The following is an 18,762-nucleotide window of genomic DNA, read 5'->3' on the forward strand; positions in this document are numbered from 1 at the left end:
GCTTTGGAATTTCGAGGTCCAGAGGAAGTAGCGGGCAGACTATTCCCGAGACACGTCCTCTCTTTTATAATCTTGGGCCAGAAATTGGACCTTGCTCGGCTAACAATGGAGGAGCGTACGATGCGTAGCTGCTGGCTTCGTTGCCACTGGCGCGCCGGTGCCACTCGCCCTTATGCCCCCGAGATCCTGTTAGGGATGTGCACGGCCTTCCCACATGGTGGCGACTGGTCCGCACTGGCGACATGGGAGGAGCTTGGCTTGCAAATGATTGGCGATCTTTACAAAGACGGATCGCTGCTGACGTTTCAGGAGCTGCGGGACACCTACGATCTCCCGAGAGGTGACTACCTGCTACATGCCTCGTTAGTAGCCGGTATTCGCCGACACTGGAAGAGTGGACTTGCCGAACCGCCGACCTCGGAGAGCTGCCAATATGTGGTTGCGGCTGCTGGCACTTACAAGGCCGTCACATGCCTTTACAGAAAGTTGTCGACGGCCACCTTGCGGCCCCTGGATGGGCTGAGAGCCAAATGGGAAGGGGATATTGGGCGCCCAATTCCTGAGTCAACATGGCCGCAACTCTTGCGGCGGGCATGGAAGGGCACTAGGAACGCCAGGTTCCAGCTGGTCCAGTTTTTCACCCTGCACCGAGCGTACTTAACACCGGTTAAGATCTCGCAATATTTTGAGGGTGCATCTTCGCTCTTTCCTAGATGTAGGACACCGGAAGCGGACTTCGCGCACATGCTATGGACCTGCAGTACGCTGGTTGGTTACTGGGAAGCAGTAATATCTTGCCTGAATGCTGTCACGGACCGGCAGATTGAAGCTGAAATGGGCATTTGCCTATTGTTGTGGTTCCCTCACACCCCTCGCACTCGCGTTACCAGTAAATATTACGATTTGGGCCTGATACTCGCCAAACGGGAGATCACCATGCACTGGAAATCTAGCCAGGGACCCAGCTACTTGCGTTGGAAGACCACTCTGGAGCGATGGGCGAAAGCAGAGAGCGTTTTGCGGCTGCGACAGGCCAGGAACCTAGATAATGACAAGGCTCTGGAGGTGGCTAAAGCGTGGGAGGCCCTGGTTGTTGCGCTCCAGCAGCCTGAGAGCGAACTGAGCGAAGATGAGGGAGGAATAACATAGTAGGGGCACTGTTTTAGGGAACACCTCACTTCCAGCGAGACACACACGATTCACGAACGATAACAGGGGATCTGAGGAATCGGATTCCCCATTGACGGGCGCTATTAACCCCTTGTTACAACCCTTGCAATGGGAATGACCATGTTGACACTGGAATGACGGGAGAGGGAGGAATGCAGCACACTGACCAGGGGAGAGGGTAAAGGGGAGGACTAGGTTTGGGGGAATGTTCTATATCAAAGGTGTCTTGCCTGAAATGTACGATTCTCCTGATTTATTGGCTAGCGTCATACTAGCTTTTCTTTTCTGTACTGTTATAATTTTGTGCTTGACCACCAATAAAAATTGTTTTTGCAAAAAAAAGTGGTGGGGACTCTAAAGAATCACCACCCACCATAGGTAGAGCATCTACAGCCGGGGATCGGGTTTCTGGGGACGTGCTGAAGCCTGCTTGTCGTTTGCTGTGTGCCTGCCGCCTGGACTCAGAGTCATGTGTAATGAGGGATGCAACAACAGGGGACTCCCTCCTCTGCTTCTGACTGGCCTGGATGGGAGTGGAGGTATGGGGGGACTCCGCCGCGGAGACATCTGTTTGGCGTTCAGTAGAAAACATCAGCCTCAGTGCAGCCAGGGGTGAAGTATGCCTGTCCTTGATTGCGCCATTGTCCATGCTAGAAGCCTTGTCCGTAGGATGTGCCTTATCCTTAGGTGGAGTGTTGTCTCTGGATTTAGCCTGTGCCCTGGTCGCCGCCCTGTTCCTGCCAGCAGACTTGTCGTCTGTGGTGTACCTGTCTCCAGTAGACACCTGCTCTCTGTGTGTGTCCCTGCCCTTGGGAGATGGACCATGCTCTGTTGTGTGCCTGCCCTTGGGAGTCTCCCTGCTCTTAGGAGGTGCCTTTGTCTTTTCACTGTCCTTGGGAGGGTCCCTTTCCTCTGTTGTGTGCCTGCCCTTGGGAGTCTCCCTGCTCTTAGGAGGTGCCTTTGTCTTTTCACTGTCCTTGGGAGGGTCCCTTTCCTCTGTTGTGGGCCTGCCCTTGGGAGTCTCCCTGCTCTTAGGAGGTGCCTTTGTCTTTTCACTGTCCTTGGGAGGGTCCCTTTCCTCTGTTGTGGGCCTGCCCTTGGGAGTCTCCCTGCTCTTAGGAGGTGCCTTTGTCTTTTCACTGTCCTTGGGAGGGTCCCTTTCCTCTGTTGTGGGCCTGCCCTTGGGAGTCTCCCTGCTCTTAGGAGGGCCCTTTGTCTTCTGAGTGGCCTTGTCCAAGGTACAGTCCATGGACATGTGAGTATCCCTTGCCTTGGGAGTACCTTTTGTGTTGAATGCCTGTGTAGCTCCTGAAGGCATGTCCCCCAACAACACTTGTGGATCGTGTGTGTGTACTCCAGTGTATCTGACGTTGTCTACGTGAACAGATTTAGCTGATCTAGGGGATGGGGTCTGTGCCCTGCGTGCCCTGACGTGCTGTCTGACGCTGCTTCTAGTGCAATAACCTGTATTTGAGTCCTGCTCAGAATACTCACTACCCCCTGAGACATCCAGTGGTGTAGATGGGGAAACAGAAGTAGCACCCTGTCCATGCGACTGTACTATTGCAGACGACACACTGCTTGCCAATGACTGCACTGTCCTGTGTAGACCTGCAAGATCGCCATGCATCCCTTCCATGAATGCCACCACCTGCCCCAACTTCCTATCATGGTCCTGGAAAGCATTTGTCATATTGGTCTGCCCCACACACAGCTGTCGCAGCAGATCAACGGCCTCAGCACACAGTGCATTTTGGCTCACCGTGGCAGGGGCAGCGGTGCCTGCACCGAACGCCACTCTGCTCCCCCTACTCCTGCGGCCACGAAAAGTACATGGTGCAGTTGGCGGAAGTGTGGGCCCTGTGTGCTGTCTTCCGACAGAAGGTGATGATTGCCCACTCCCAGTCTGTGACAACAGTGCAGGCTCACCAAGAGTTTCCGACGAGGAGGACGATGGTGTCTCCACATGCGAGTCCTCAGGGACGGTCCTGTCCCCCTCTCCGGCGCAGCCCTCCTCTGTGTCAGTCTGCGTGTGTGCGAAGTCTGAGCCGGACTCATTTCCTCGACTAATCTCCACCGTCTGTGGCTGAGTGTCCTCTGTCATAGCTGAAATGCACATAAAAGAGGTGTAAGTCATGGGCACACTGACGTACAGAAGGACCAGGATTGCCAAATTCCATAGCTGACAAAGATTTTGTAGCCCCCATCCTGCACACGGCCCACCTCTACCAGTCATTCTCACATTTCATGAGCGTTGGTGGCCGTGACACATGTACAGCATGCGGACAGGGCAGGAGCACGTACATCTGCACACATTTCCTGCCATGGGGCCATGGACCACTAGGGGTTGTGCTTCAACACTCAACTACTAAGCAAGTGGCGTGTCAACATGGCGGACCTGTATGTCAAATCACAACCACCCAATGGGACCAACATGGCATCACAGAGATACATACGCAACACGGAACTCAATACTGTGTCTGTGCACCAATACATGCATAGCACTCACAGGTTTCCTACACAGACAGTATGCTCACCGCTAGTTTGCTGTTGATCGACACTCAGACGTTCGGCCAGTTCAGGATGCGTCACTGCAATGATACGGTGCATGAGAGGGGTCATGGAGCGTCGGGCCAGACGGGGCGTCCTTGGAATCATCCCCAGTGTCACTTCCGCTACATTCTTGCTCAGCCTGGAAATGTCGTCCCAGCGTTTGTGGCAGTGTGTATGTCGTCAGTTGCACACCCCCAATGCCCGTACTTCCCGTGCTATGCTCCTCCACAGGTCCTTGCGAAGGTGCAGCTTGACCTACCATTATGGGAGACAAAAGGGTGTAAGTCAGTGGACAGTTGGCCTGTCACACACATAGGGGCAAGACGTAACTGTCAGCAGCCATGCACAATCAGGAACATATGTCTAGCCCACACTACACAGCTAAGATTGCAGTAGGCCTGATTATTTGGCCCCCTCATGCACACCAACATGTCCCACACTGCACTTACCACCCGTCCGGGTGCGCCATAGAGGCGTCCATAGTTGCGGAGCACACCGTCCACGAGGACATCAAGCTCCGCGGCGGTGAAGGGTCGAGACCGGATCTCTTTGCCTCTCGACATGGCAAGATCACGGAGTATGGCACTAGAGCAACAGTCTGTGGTCAGCTCAGCAGTAGCAGCAGGTCGAGGTGATGGTCACAGCAGGAGTCGGTGGTCAGCTCAGCAGCACCAGCAGGTCGATGTGATGGTCACAGGCAGGAGTCGGTGGTCAGCTCAGCAGCACCAGCAGGTCGAGGTGATGGTCACAGGCAGGAGTCGGTGGTCAGCTCAGCAGCACCAGCAGGTCGAGGTGATGGTCACAGGCAGGAGTCGGTGGTCAGCTCAGCAGCACCAGCAGGTCGAGGTGAACAGCCAGCACTGGTCCCCAGGGTAGGAAGTGTCATTTTGGCCAACACACATATATAGGGCCCTCAGCACGTGTCAATGGCATACGTCGCCAGCAATTGGTCAGCCCTGGAAGCGTGTTCGTGAAATGGGCCAATGCCTGGCCCTGTTGTTGCGGTGCACTGCTTCCGCTACTTGCGATTGACCACATGCGGCCAGCGTCCCTCTTCCCATTGGCTGCATGTGCACTGACCGTCACGGGCACACATCGGCAACCACACGTGCAAGCTTCAGGCACGGATGCTTCAGTTGCAACAATGTTCTATCACTGGCGCCACCATGGCGGTGCACGTACTCAGCGGGGGAGGTGCAGGCCTATACACCCTTTAGATGTACTCAATGGACATGCCAGTTCATGTCCCCTCTTACAGTCACATTGCATCATCCACCGTACACCGGCCGGAGCGGCCGGGCCAAGGCCGGCCGTGCCGGCCATGTCCACAACCGCCGTGCCAGGCCGGCCCTGGCACGGCGGTTGTGTACATGGCCGGCACGGCCGGGCCTAGGACGGCGGTTGTGTACATGGCCGGGCACTGCGGTTCTGTACATGTCCGGAGCGGCCGGGCCAAGGACGGCCGTGCCGGCCATGTCCACAACCGCCGTCCTAGGCCCGGCCGTGCCGGCCATGTACATAACCGCCGTGCCCGGCCATGTACACAACCGCCGTCCTAGGCCCGGCCGTGCCGGCCATGTACACAACCGCCGTGCCCGGCCATGTCCACAACCGCCGTCCTAGGCCCGGCCGTGCCGGCCATGTACACAACCGCCGTCCTAGGCCCGGCCGTGCCGGCCATGTACACAACCGCCGTGCCCGGCCATGTCCACAACCGCCGTCCTAGGCCCGGCCGTGCCGGCCATGTACACAACCGCCGTCCTAGGCCCGGCCGTGCCGGCCATGTACACAACCGCCGTGCCCGGCCATGTCCACAACCGCCGTCCTAGGCCCGGCCGTGCCGGCCATGTACACAACCGCCGTCCTAGGCCCGGCCGTGCCGGCCATGTACAGAACCGCCGTGCCCTGCCATGTACAGAACCGCCGTGCCGGCCATGTACAGAACCGCCGTGCCCGGCCATGTACAGAACCGCCGTGCCGGCCATGTACACAACCGCCGTCCTAGGCCCGGCCGTGCCGGCCATGTACACAACCGCCGTGCCCGGCCATGTCCACAACCGCCGTCCTAGGCCCGGCCGTGCCGGCCATGTACACAACCGCCGTCCTAGGCCCGGCCGTGCCGGCCATGTACACAACCGCCGTGCCCGGCCATGTCCACAACCGCCGTCCTAGGCCCGGCCGTGCCGGCCATGTACACAACCGCCGTCCTAGGCCCGGCCGTGCCGGCCATGTACACAACCGCCGTGCCCGGCCATGTCCACAACCGCCGTCCTAGGCCCGGCCGTGCCGGCCATGTACACAACCGCCGTCCTAGGCCCGGCCGTGCCGGCCATGTACAGAACCGCCGTGCCCTGCCATGTACAGAACCGCCGTGCCGGCCATGTACAGAACCGCCGTGCCCGGCCATGTACAGAACCGCCGTGCCGGCCATGTACAGAACCGCCGTGCCAGGGCCGGCCTGGCACGGCGGTTGTGGACATGGCCGGCACGGCCGTCCTTGGCCCGGCCGCTCCGGCCGGTGTACGGTGGATGATGCAATGGGACTGTAAGAGGGGACATGAACTGGCATGTCCGTTGAGTACATCTAAAGGGTGTATAGGCCTGCACCTCCCCCGCTGAGTACGTGCACCGCCATGGTGGCGCCAGTGATAGAACATTGTTGCAACTGAAGCATCCGTGCCTGCAGCTTGCACGTGTGGTTGCCGATGTGTGCCCGTGACGGTCCGTGCACATGCAGCCAATGGGAAGAGGGACGCTGGCCGCGTATGGCCTTTGGGAAGTAGCGGAAGTTGTGCACCGCCATGGCGGCGCCAATTATGTTATCTTGTCAGACGCTGCACCGTGATGTGTTGTGTGCATTACCGTTATGAGGGTTGTGAGCGTGATAGGGAAAGGTCATATGTCATACAATATAGCATGTGTGTCCATACAATGCCCATCGGTGGGCACACAATGGGCAACAGATGTGCATTTGGACGTGTTGACGTCGGGTGTGACCCTACAGACGTTATTACATCTTCACAACTACACAGTACATCACGGCTGTATGGCCAAATTATGCATCTGTTGTCAGTGTGTGGTTCTGGCGAGGTGACTACAGTGGTGGTGGTACACATGCATTGCGTGTATGTGTTTTGGACGTTGTGTCACCATGCATGTAATTACCGTATGCACAATATTATTGGTGTTGGCATTGGTGCTTGATGACATGGCGTGTGTATCATTATCGTTTGTGTGCATGCTGTTGCATGTGTGTCTGTGATGTGGCTACTAAACATTAGGGTGAAGACAGACGTTTTGTCAGTAAGGTTCATATGTGACTACGTTGCGTTGACACACTTCCTGTTGCAAGTGGCAGCACTTTGTTAAAGGGGCACTCCGTATTGTATTGACTATCAGAGATGTCACACATATGACCATTCTCCCTAGAAAAAGTTGTTGTTGCTAATGTTGGCTCACATGTGATGGAGTTGTACACGTATGCGTCGTTTGTAAGTTGACCTAAGTTACATCTCTCACCCACACAGGAGGGCTCCAAATGTGCATCGGCCATACACTGTGCTGGAGGATATGGTTGACGAGGAGGTGATTAGGAAATTCCGGCTGGATCGACGTCGGTTGCTGGAGCTTGTTGCACAATTGTCTCCTCATCTGCAGCCACGTAGGACGTATCCTGGTTCGATTACACCCACTGCAAAGGTCATGGCGGTACTACATTTCTTTGCTACTGGCACCTTTCAGTACACAGTTGGACATGCCGGGGGGATGTCACAGGCCATGTTCAGCACGGTACTTCCGGATGTCTTAACAGCTATGATGCTGTACAAGAATGACTACATACATTTCCCACGGCCGGAAGAGTTGGCAGCAGTCAAAGCTGACTTCTATGCACTGGGCCACATACCTCACGTTGTGGGTTCAATTGATGGCACACACATCGCTATCATTCCACCACGGGCACGTGAGCAAGTTTTTAGGAATCGCAAACACTTCCATTCGCTGAACGTGCAGGTGGTGTGCCTGGCAAACAACATCATCTCCCATGTGTGTGCAAGATTTCCTGGCTCCGCACATGACGCCCACATCATGCGGAGCAGCATTGTCCCACAACTAATGGCAAATCTGCGACCCGGTCAAGCGTGGCTTGTTGGTGAGTGTGCAGTGGGGACTCTTGTGATCTCTGTGTGGCATGGGGTACCCCCCATATCTTGTTGTGATGTTTGTGTCTGTCATCCCCCTACATAGGCGACTCGGCAAACCCAAACCGGCCCTGGCTCCTCAGTCCCCTACGTAATCCTACAACAGCGGGTGAAATGCGGTACAATGATGCACATGGAAGGACACGGAGAGTCATCGAACGTACCTTTGGACTGCTACAGTCTAGGTTTCGGTGCCTCGATAAGACCGGAGGGGCCCTGCCTTACTCACCAGGAAAAGTATGCAGGATCGTGATTGCCTGCTGCATGCTCCACAACCTGGCAGTACGCAATGACATTGAACTGCTCTTGGACCCTGAAGACGGAGAAGTTCCTCGGCCTCCCATCCCACCCATGTCGACTGATGAGGATAGTGGTGAGGAGGAAGGTGTGGACCAGAGGCGCCAGCTCATTGATCGCTACTTCCCTTGAATGTGAGTAACTACCTCTAGTGGCGGTTGACAATGCCTGATGTATGTTTGCTGGTGTTGTGGGGATGTGGGGTGCATCAGCTGTGTGGTGTGGTTTGTGATGGCTCCATATGTGTGTCTTCATTTCTTTGGACATACAAGTCTCCATGATGTGTGTGCTCTCATCCCATGCTTTAGTGATGATTGTAGTTTGTGTAATGTTGCTGTGCAGTGTGTTGTGATGTGTGTCAATCTGTTTCCTGACGTGTGTTTGCTGTCTCTGATTTTCCCTAGGTCACTCCCGCAGCGCCATGATCATGTACGACTATGATCCCTGAACCTGTTTACGTCTGTTTCTGAAGGCAATCATGTGAATAAACATGGAGGCAAAACATCATTGTGTGTGTAAGTGAAATTTATTTACAGGTTGTGCTTTTGTGCTGGTGAATATTTACAAGTAAGTGGGGTGGAGGGAGTTGGAGTTGAAGGTAATGGCAGATGAAATGTCCGTGCTGACACCACATTGGGGGGTGTCAGGCTAGTCCAGCAGACCAGTGGGAATGATTGTCTATGTGGGACAGGATACTTAGCAGGGTGAATGTCTGGCACAGGCAGTGACATTGTCATTGGCGGCCCCTCTTGGAGCGTGTGGATGGCGCTCCAACACTGCTCTCAGCCACTTCCAGCCTCGGCCGGCCCCTCCGTCTCTGAGGTGGAACAGAGTCAGCTGGGGGGGCAGGTTGTTGATGGGCCACATCCGTCGCCAGGGGCACAGGTGGTGCTGGCGGCGGTGGAGGCGGAGGGGACGGTGGCGGTGGAGGCGGAGGTGACGGTGGCGGTGGAGGTGGAGGTGACGGTGGCGGTGGCGCGACGACAATTGGTGAAGGGGGGGGTTGTTCCGGCCAGTCCATTCCCTCCACATTGTTGCCTGCTGGTCCATGATGCGCACTATCTGGCCAAGGAACCCAGAGATTTCGCGCAACATGTTGGTGTTGTCCACTGAGTCCTGGTGTGCACGATCTGCATTTGCCTGGGACCGGTCGTATGACGCCTGGCACCTGGCAAGGGCTTGTAGGGACTCTGCCACTGGATGGGGTAGCTGTCCTTCCTCTGTATGGCGGTGTGTGGGTCGCCTGATTGGCTGATGTCCCGTTGCCTCTCTTTGTGGCCCACTCACCCTGCTTGGGTGTGAGGCCGATGGACCAGCGTCGTGCGCTGGGTTAGGCTGTCTGGCACAGGCAGGAGTCGTGGTACTGGTGGTACTGGTGGTGCTGGTGGTACTGGTGGTACTGGTGGTACTGGTGGTGGTGGGGACTCTGCAGATCACAGAGGCAGGTGTCGCTGGAGTCACACATGCGACGGTGGTCGGTCCCGGGAGTCCCTGTGAGCCAGATGGCCCTGGCTGTGTGCTTGGTCCCGCTACATCCTCCGCACCGGAGCTGCCTGTGTCGTCGTCACTAGAGAGTCCTGTATGTGTGGGAGGCGAGGCTGGCGGCCGGGTACTGGTTTCCCCAGTCAGTTCACGATCACCTGAGGGACAAGATAGAGCTGGTCAGTAATGTGGACATTACATGTTCATATAGATTTGTAGACATTTCTGTTTCCTGTCGCACACACCCCACACACCCCACCCTCCACCACCACCACCCTCCCCGTGAACATGGGGGCCTGTTGGGAGTTGTAGGTTGGACCTCTCACACACCCCACCCTCCACCACCACCACCCTCCCCATGAACATGGGGTCCTGTTGGGAGTTGTAGTTTGGACCTCTCACACACCCCACCCTCCACCACCACCACCCTCCCCGTGAACATGGGGGCCTGTTGGGAGTTGTAGTTTGGACCTCTCACACACCCCACCCTCCACCACCACCACCCTCCCCGTGAACATGGGGGCCTGTTGGGAGTTGTAGTTTGGACCTCTCACACACCCCACCCTCCACCACCACCACCCTCCCCGTGAACATAGGGGCCTGTTGGGAGTTGTAGTTTGGACCTCTCACACACCCCACCCTCCACCACCACCACCCTCCCCGTGAACATGGGGGCCTGTTGGGAGTTGTAGTTTGGACCTCTCACACACCCCACCCTCCACCACCACCACCCTCCCCGTGAACATGGGGGCCTGTTGGGAGTTGTAGTTTGGACCTCTCACACACCCCACCCTCCACCACCACCACCCTCCCCGTGAACATGGGGGCCTGTTGGGAGCCATGTACATGTTTGTGAGTTGGTGTCCAACATGCATGGGTTGGGGCGTAGGAGATGTTTCTTCTCAGTTGTGTGTGCCTGACCATGTCGTGCTGATCGTGGTGCTTTTTTTGTACTTACCAGCCTCTTCTCCTTCGTCAAGTCCGTCTAGGCTCTCTGGGTATAGTATCACCAGCACCTTCTGCTCCCAATCGGTGTAGGGTATGGGCTCCGGGGGTGTTCCACCGCCAGTAAGAATGGCTCTTGCATTGTTTTTCGCTCGGATGCCCTTCACCCTGGTCTTCAGGTCATGCCACCGCCTCTGAATGTCATGCTTCGTCCTCGGCACAGTACCCAACGCATTCACCCGAGTGACGATCCTGTCCCACATGTGGTTCTTTTGCGCCACGGACGTCTGCTGGACTAGGGCCCCGAAGATGTGGGGCTCAACACGGATTATTTCATCTACCATTACCTTCAACTCGGTCTCCGTGAATTTAGGTTTTTTTTTGGGTGCCATGGTGTGTGGTGCTCAGTGTGTGAGTTGAGTGAGTTGGGGGGTGCAGGTGTGTGGTGTGTGATGTGTAGGTGTTGTGTGGTGGGTGTTTGTGTGGTGGGTGTGGTAGGGTGGTGGTTGTGTGTCTTATATGTGAGTTAGCAGTATCTCGAATAGGGCCTCTTGCTAGCAGCAATGCTGTGATGCAAAGGATTGTGGTAGTGTGTGGGTGTCATTTTATAGTCGTGTCTCAATGGTTGTTGGCAGTCAGGTGGTAGGTGGGCGTGTTGACTAGTGTGCATTATTTGGTACTTGGGACGTGTCATGGTGGCTTGTGCTTGGTGTTGGTGTATGGGGGGGGCGTTGTCCATGTACGTATGTTTGCTTTGGACTTGCGGTACACTTTCTAACATTTGTTTGACGCTAGGGATGTTGTGCGTGTTGGCCTTCCGCAGTGATGCTGTGTTTATCGTTGCATTCTTTCCGCCGCGGACGTGGATGGCTGTGCGTTCCGTGGTACAGGCGGATTTATCCTAATTTCGGACACGGAGTATTCACAGGTATGGCGGTACATGTGTTATTTTCCGCGGTCATTTCCGTCCGCGGCGGTGGTTGTTCATTGGACTCCGTCCGCCGCGGACGGAGTTGGATGTGTTCCGTCCACCGCGGACGGTGTTTGTTATGATCCGTCCGCCGCGGTCGGAGTTTCGTGACATGATTATCCTAATCCCAACCGCGGAATCTCCGCGGCGCTGCCGGGAGTTAAATTTCCAAAACCATGGCGGACTGTACCCATTTCCGTCCGCCATCCTAATCGACCACAAAATGTGCTATACTTGTAATTCAATGCCATGATGAAGTGTCACCCTGCAGAAAACACGTCGGTTGTTTTGACATCTTAAGGTTCAAGCTATTATATGTATGACCAAAATTGTAGTGGCACTTTATCATGTCATAAAGTAGTGATTGCAAACAAAGATATAAGTTGTTACTATTGAGTATTTGTGTATGCAATATATTACACATGTGTGGTTGCTAGTAAGACACATAAAAGAGGAATTTTGTGAAAGTGTGGTGTTATTCAGTTACCAAACTGCAGATTAATCAAATTGTGACATATAAATCCGGTAAATGGGCTTTTTTCTAGTTACTATTGCTAATACATGATTAAAAAAAGAAAAAATGATTCTATCAGAAAACATTGGCTTTTTGTTGTCTTCAAACTCACATCTTTTGAGCAGACATTTAGTACCAGAAGTCCTGCCCGAAGTCTTCTATGAATCTCTGCATCTGGTGTCTTAAATCTTCCCTCTGAATCGGAGGGATTATAGCATATCACGTTGGTGCTTAAAAAACCTCTGTAGCATGTATATTAACCCACCAAGCTGCCTTACCTGTGTTTATTTTGGTGTGTTTACCTGTCTCTTAAACATTTGCTTACCTTGCTCTTCAGCCAAAACCCTCAATGTTTTCTTCCCTCTGCACAGTGGACCCTATTATATAAAATGAGCACTGCAGGCTGTTGCACAGAAAGTGCGCACTTTGAGTGTGAGTTTAGGACAGGATCTGTTTCACATTTTTAGGTGGACTTGTGTCTTATTCATTTGAAGAGCTGGAGCAGAGCTACTTTACTGCCCTAGACAATGGTAACATGTTGTTTTAAAAGGCATTTGATGCTTTTGTTTGAAAATATAGCACAACTTGCTGACATATCTAAAGTATACAACAGAACATAGTACAATAACAGACACGAAGCAACCACAATGACAACTTATCCGAGCACACAACTCAACAGTTAAGCAGAATGCAACACAAAACCCGCAGTGCACTGCAGCACCACATTGCAATAATGGTCCAGAAAAACTCAGCAGTATATAAACAACAGAACACATCACTGTCACAATACAATTCCATATAACAAATATTTACATTCATCTCACGTGACGCCATTTTCAGAAACCTGGGGGCATATTTACTAGAAAAGGTGCTGAGCTGCGCCAAATCTGTCATCCCTGCACTTCTACATTTTCAAAACACATGGATGAGCCGTATATACTACAACATGCAACGCCCCTGTGTTTTTTTTCTGGTGCTAAAATAAGCACGCTAGCGCCTACGGAGGCACCCTTGCACCATAGTGCGAGGGTGCAGGCACTTAAGGGAATGATCGTTTATGTGAAGGATGGTGTCCCTTCCTGCACATAAACAATCCACAATGGCTATTTATTACTTCTATGTGTGCTGCATTCTGCAGCACTCATAGAAGTAGCAAATCCTCATTAATTAATGATTGTTTATGTGCAGGAACGCACACCTTCCAAAAACAAAAACAAGGATAAATAAAAACCTTTCTCCTCCAGCGCCGTTCTGATGACTGCTCTTGCATAGTGTTAGTTTGTAGCTCTGCCTCAGATTTCCACCTCCTTGTAAATCTGATGCAGCGTCAAAAGCAATGGGTGCTGCGGTGGCACGCCCACAGCAACACCCATTGCACGCTCCTTTGTCACAGAGGTCTGCAGTGGAAAGGGGCATATTTAAAAGGTGTTGTTAAGGCACGCTAAGTGGCTTAGCGCCATCTTGTAAATATTGAAAATGGCGTTATACCACCGGAGCGTCAAAAAAGGTGATGCTCCTGTAGCGATAGGGGCTTGCAAATATTCCTCCTGTTTTCATCATCCGGTGGAAAAAGACGTTTGCACCAAGCATTGCCATAACCTATCTCCTAGGACATGAAATAGTACCTTCCATGTTTTCTGATCATGTAGACTTCTCCGTTTCTCTGCAGTTGTTTCTTAGTTTCCAGTTGTGTTTGATCCTCGAACCAACACTATCCCTTAGAAAGTTTCAAAATGTTACCGGGTGATTTTATAAACGATTCTCCCAGGTATGGATCTGAACTTGCAAGGCTTCTTTAGTGTTTTCAGTTTTGTGCATTTAACGTGACGTCCTTTGTCAGCATGATGATCAGGCTGTATTTTATGTGGTAATAGCACTGCAAAACTATACATGAGTGGTTAACCAGCTACCTTCTCCATATGTAATACGCCAAAACTGGTGCATTTTCCAAAGATAGAAGTGTGAGAAAGCGAATGTGTTAAATATTAAATGCTCATCATGTTAAACACCGATAACATTTAATTATTACTGAAAAGGCTCAAATGGACAGATGGTCCATGGCTGTTCCAAAATTACAGTCACATTTGAAGATTATAATATCTCTGTAAAATAATTAATTCACACATGCTTTGCTGTGTTCTTTTAGAGTTTCTGGCTCGGATGCCTGATATTTTTCTGCTCGAGACAGAAATAGGGATGAAATTGTTGGAAACAGGAACTGTGAAAAAGAGAGACATTGGGGCGCGGGCGGGCACGTGTATTACCATTCCTTGACTCTACCGATAGGACTTCAGCTAAATCATTAGTAATAGCCACAAAATAAGGAATTGCTAGACACCGGTTGACTACAAATGTGAATTCTCTCTTACTTCCTTCAGCTATAGGGACAGTGTTTAACCTCTTAAGTGCTGCTGTCGGCCGTTGGACGTCGCTAGCGCTACCTTCGTAGTGCTGCGCATGTCCAACGGCCGACGCGGCTCCGCCTGTTTTGAGGTAGTGCCGCACTGCCGCGAAATCGCGCCCGCGGCAAACTGGTTAATACGTACATTGACAGATCCAATCAAGCGAAAAGACGAAAACAAACAATTGGCCAAATACACAAAGATATGTTTGCCAACCGAAAGTGACTGAATTTACACATACTAGGGAGCTTATTTACAAGCCCATTGCACCGCTGGTACATCGCTTTTTTTAATGCACCAGCGGGGCAGTGTGCCTGCCCACATTTATAAGGCAATGTAAAGCCACACTGTATATATATATGGCACCATTTCACGCATTATTCAGGGTGAAAGGGGCAGTCCATGTGTGTTGCTGTGGTTGTTCCCGCGTACCATCCATGGAGCCTGACACATTCCCAGATTTACAAGGTTTTATAAACCTTGGAATGCATCAGATTCCTACACCTCCCCAGGGGAGGCATAAGGGAGGCTCAATTAAGAGAAATTCCTTTATTTCTCCAAATTTCTCCTTTCTCTATGCATGCTTCATTCTGCAGCATGCATAGAAAGAGGAACACACCAAACATGATGGTTTTTGTGCATGAAGGTGTCCCTTCCTGCATGAAAACAATCACCCCTAGAACTCAGACACCCTTGCACTATGGCACCAGGGTGCTTTGATGGTTCATGGCAGCCCATTGTGCACCAATGCAGGAAAAAGGTGAGGAATATGCTTTATCTTGTAGATTGTGCACCTTCCTGCCCTTTTCTTCAGATGCATGACAGCCCAGCGGGGAGACTTGCTGCGCTGACGTGCATCAAAATATTGATTCAGTAAAGACTACCCTGCACTTGTAAATATTTTCAAGCCTGTGGTTTGTATGCCACGAAAATGCAACAATATGCATGTGCAAATCCCACGAAATGGGAGGCAAGTGATCATAATAAGTTGAGGTTCATTCACAAACTCCTCTTTGACCCTTTCACACCTTGAAGATGGTTGGAAATGTGTTGCCTTAAATGACTGGATTAAATCTCTTTCCAGGGTGAGATTGGCAAGGGAACACCCCCGTCATTCATGGGGTGTTTGTAGGCGGGGTTTTCTAGGGAGGAAAAATCAAAACAATTATGTAATTAAACACAGAGAGATTGTTTCACCAATACATAACTGTACAATGCATACAATTCAGTATTGGAAAAAGTCCTCATGCTTTCACATGCCATATGACATTTCCATATGTACAACTGGAAACCTTCTTTTCCCCATCTTTCCTGATAAAGTACGTGTGAGATTTGTAAAGGCAAATATAAAGGGAAGCAGAAGTGTACTTACATTACTTAATGTACATTCTCATTTTGTCTTTTGTGAATCAGGATAATCTTGATCAAGTTTTTCATTACCATTGGTGCAACATGCTCAGCACAATTTGCAAAGTTACATTTTCATTCAGAAAAGTATGCACATCTGGGAGTATTTATCCTGTAGTGCATACATTTCCATAAATAATTGTATTTAGAAAGAGATCTAAGTGTTGATGTACACTGAAGTGCCACTGTACAACTATGCAGACTAGCGTCCAGATCCACAAAGTGGGATCAATAGCCACACAAAGACACCCTTCATGGTTCTGTGTGGCACGCAAAGTAGTGCATCACAACAGCATGCCTTTACAACAGATGAGTAATGAGGAGAAATATCTTTATTTCTCCTTGTGAATGACTCTTGAGAGCAGGTGTGTGTCACATCTTAGTAGATATGGAGCATTTCTGCTCTCTTCCAGTCATGCAATACAGTGCAGTGCAGCAAGTTGTCTTGCTGCATTGAGTGACTTCATGATAAATCTTTCCCTTGATGTTTGGACACAATACTGAATAAAACAATATTGTTATACATAAAGCCGGGTCTGGTGGCTCAGTGGACTAATGCATCCGTCATCTTCAGGGGCCTGTGTTTGATCTCATGGACACAGGTTCAAATTCCGGCGGGTCCGCTCAGCCTTTCACCCATCTGAGGTCAATAAAATGAGTACCCTTGAGTTGGGTATCAATAAACATCTGTCATTCAGCGCCAAGATACCTCCGGGTGAACGTGCGCTTTACAAATACACATGGTATGTCATATAGTGTCAAAAATATCGGATGACAGAATTATCATTGACAGGAATATCGAAGGAAAGAATATTGTTTTAAGTGTTCTTTTTATTATTGTTGTAAAAAATATTGTTTGTGAAGATGTTGTATGCAACATCATTTTTATCGGTTACTTTTTTGTAATGCGTTTTAATTTAATTGTATATATATTTTGTTATTAGTAATAATTTTTTTTCATAATTTGAAGAAATTTACTAAATTACGTTAATCAGAATGTTATTTGTGTCTGTGTAATTTAATACATTTTGAAAATTTGCAAGATAATTTATTAAAAATATTTTTTAAAATGTTCATTTATACAGTATTTTTTTGTTTGTCTTAAATACGTTTTTTAATCAGTAAATTAAGATTTAACATTTAAAATTCTAAGCTTTATTTGTAATCTATTAAAATGTATCACATTATATGATTTTTTTGTTTCACTTAAGAAATCAATATTCATTTATTTTTTAAATAATCTGTGTATAAAATATTTTAAAATGATATATTAACATTTAATATTATAATGGAATTATAAGTATGATTGATATGTTTCCTGTTTATGTTGAGAATGTTAATTATATGTATTAAAATACATTTATGTTTAATATTGAATAATATTTTTGATTTTCATTATGTACTCTATTTTTCAATTTAATATATTTATATTATTATTAATTAGATAAAACAGATTTTAAGTGTAATGAAGTAGGTTATTGTGAATATGATGTACATAATTATCTGCGTAATCATAAATAATTATACAGTCATACATATATGCATATATATCAGTACCAAATTCCCTTGAGCTTGCAGAGGGCACACAATGCTGACCTCACCATCCGGTTTGCGCGCCTCGCAGCTGCTTGCTTTGTCAAGTTTCCCTTCATTTTTCCATGCCCGGCGCGTTTCGAGGCCAACTACACCTCGTAATCATGGGCTGCTGCATACCAAACACTGAAGGCTCACCGTTTCTTTTTCAATACTTTATTTGTTGAGAAAACGCCCCCAGTGGGTGATTCACCTTAAGTAGGTACAGTGTTCATGTGTCTGATTAAATCGCCATTAGTTCCTTAAGTAGGATGGGATTTCTGGCAAGCCAGCATATATATGTGTGTGTGTGTGTTTGTATGTATACATTTATATACACATGGAGGACTGACGGCAAACGCTGCGACCGGGGACTCAGCGGCAGCAATGGAAAAATGCAGGAAACAACGCAGCAGGAAAAACAGAAGTGCAAAAGAGTGGAGAAAAATTAGAACCTCCAAAATTTGTCAAACGAGGCAGGGGTAAGAAACGCTATTAATGGAGCAAAATGCCACAAAGGATTCAGATAATACAGTAGTGAACCTTTCTGATGAAACTTTGTCTAAAGTGGAAATCCAACTATTAGCGCTTGGTTTGTCTTTTTGCCCTAAAAATTCGTTTGATTACGTCCAGATCCGAATTGATGTTTTCAATTTTATCAGGAAACTCAAGCTTAAGAAACATTTTAAATTAAATAAAGCTCAAGAGATATCCGAAACCATCAATATTTCCATGCGACCAACAACGAAATTTGCAGTGAATGACGCAGAAAGTTTGAAAACAGTCCTTGCCTTAACATCCAGCGAAGAGACACGTATAAATTCTACACAGCAAGAATTGGAAATCATGGGGTGAAAAGCAATTTGCCATGTTGAAGTAGCTTTAAACCACCTTCAACTTTCATACCTTTGATGGCAAAGGATGCCATAGATACCTTTTGTGATGTACTTATAGAAGAATTTAAGGCTTTACAAAGTATGTCAAACAGGAAGAAGAACAGGCTCAGATATATGGAAAAACAATATTTTAAACTTATGAAGAAAAGTAGATCTAACTCTAACCTTATTATCAATAAGGCAGACAAAGGAGGAAATATTGTTATCTGGCCACGACTAATGTATATGGAGGAAGCCCAAAGACACTTAAATGACATTTCATGCTACTGAAAAGGAACTATGACCGATTTGAAGAAGTTAAAAGAAACAGTCACCAAGGAATTGAACCAATGGAGAAGAGATGGTTTATTAAGCA

Source organism: Lissotriton helveticus, chromosome 11 (assembly GCF_964261635.1).
Source record: "Lissotriton helveticus chromosome 11, aLisHel1.1, whole genome shotgun sequence".
In the NCBI taxonomy this organism is placed as follows: domain Eukaryota; kingdom Metazoa; phylum Chordata; class Amphibia; order Caudata; family Salamandridae; genus Lissotriton; species Lissotriton helveticus.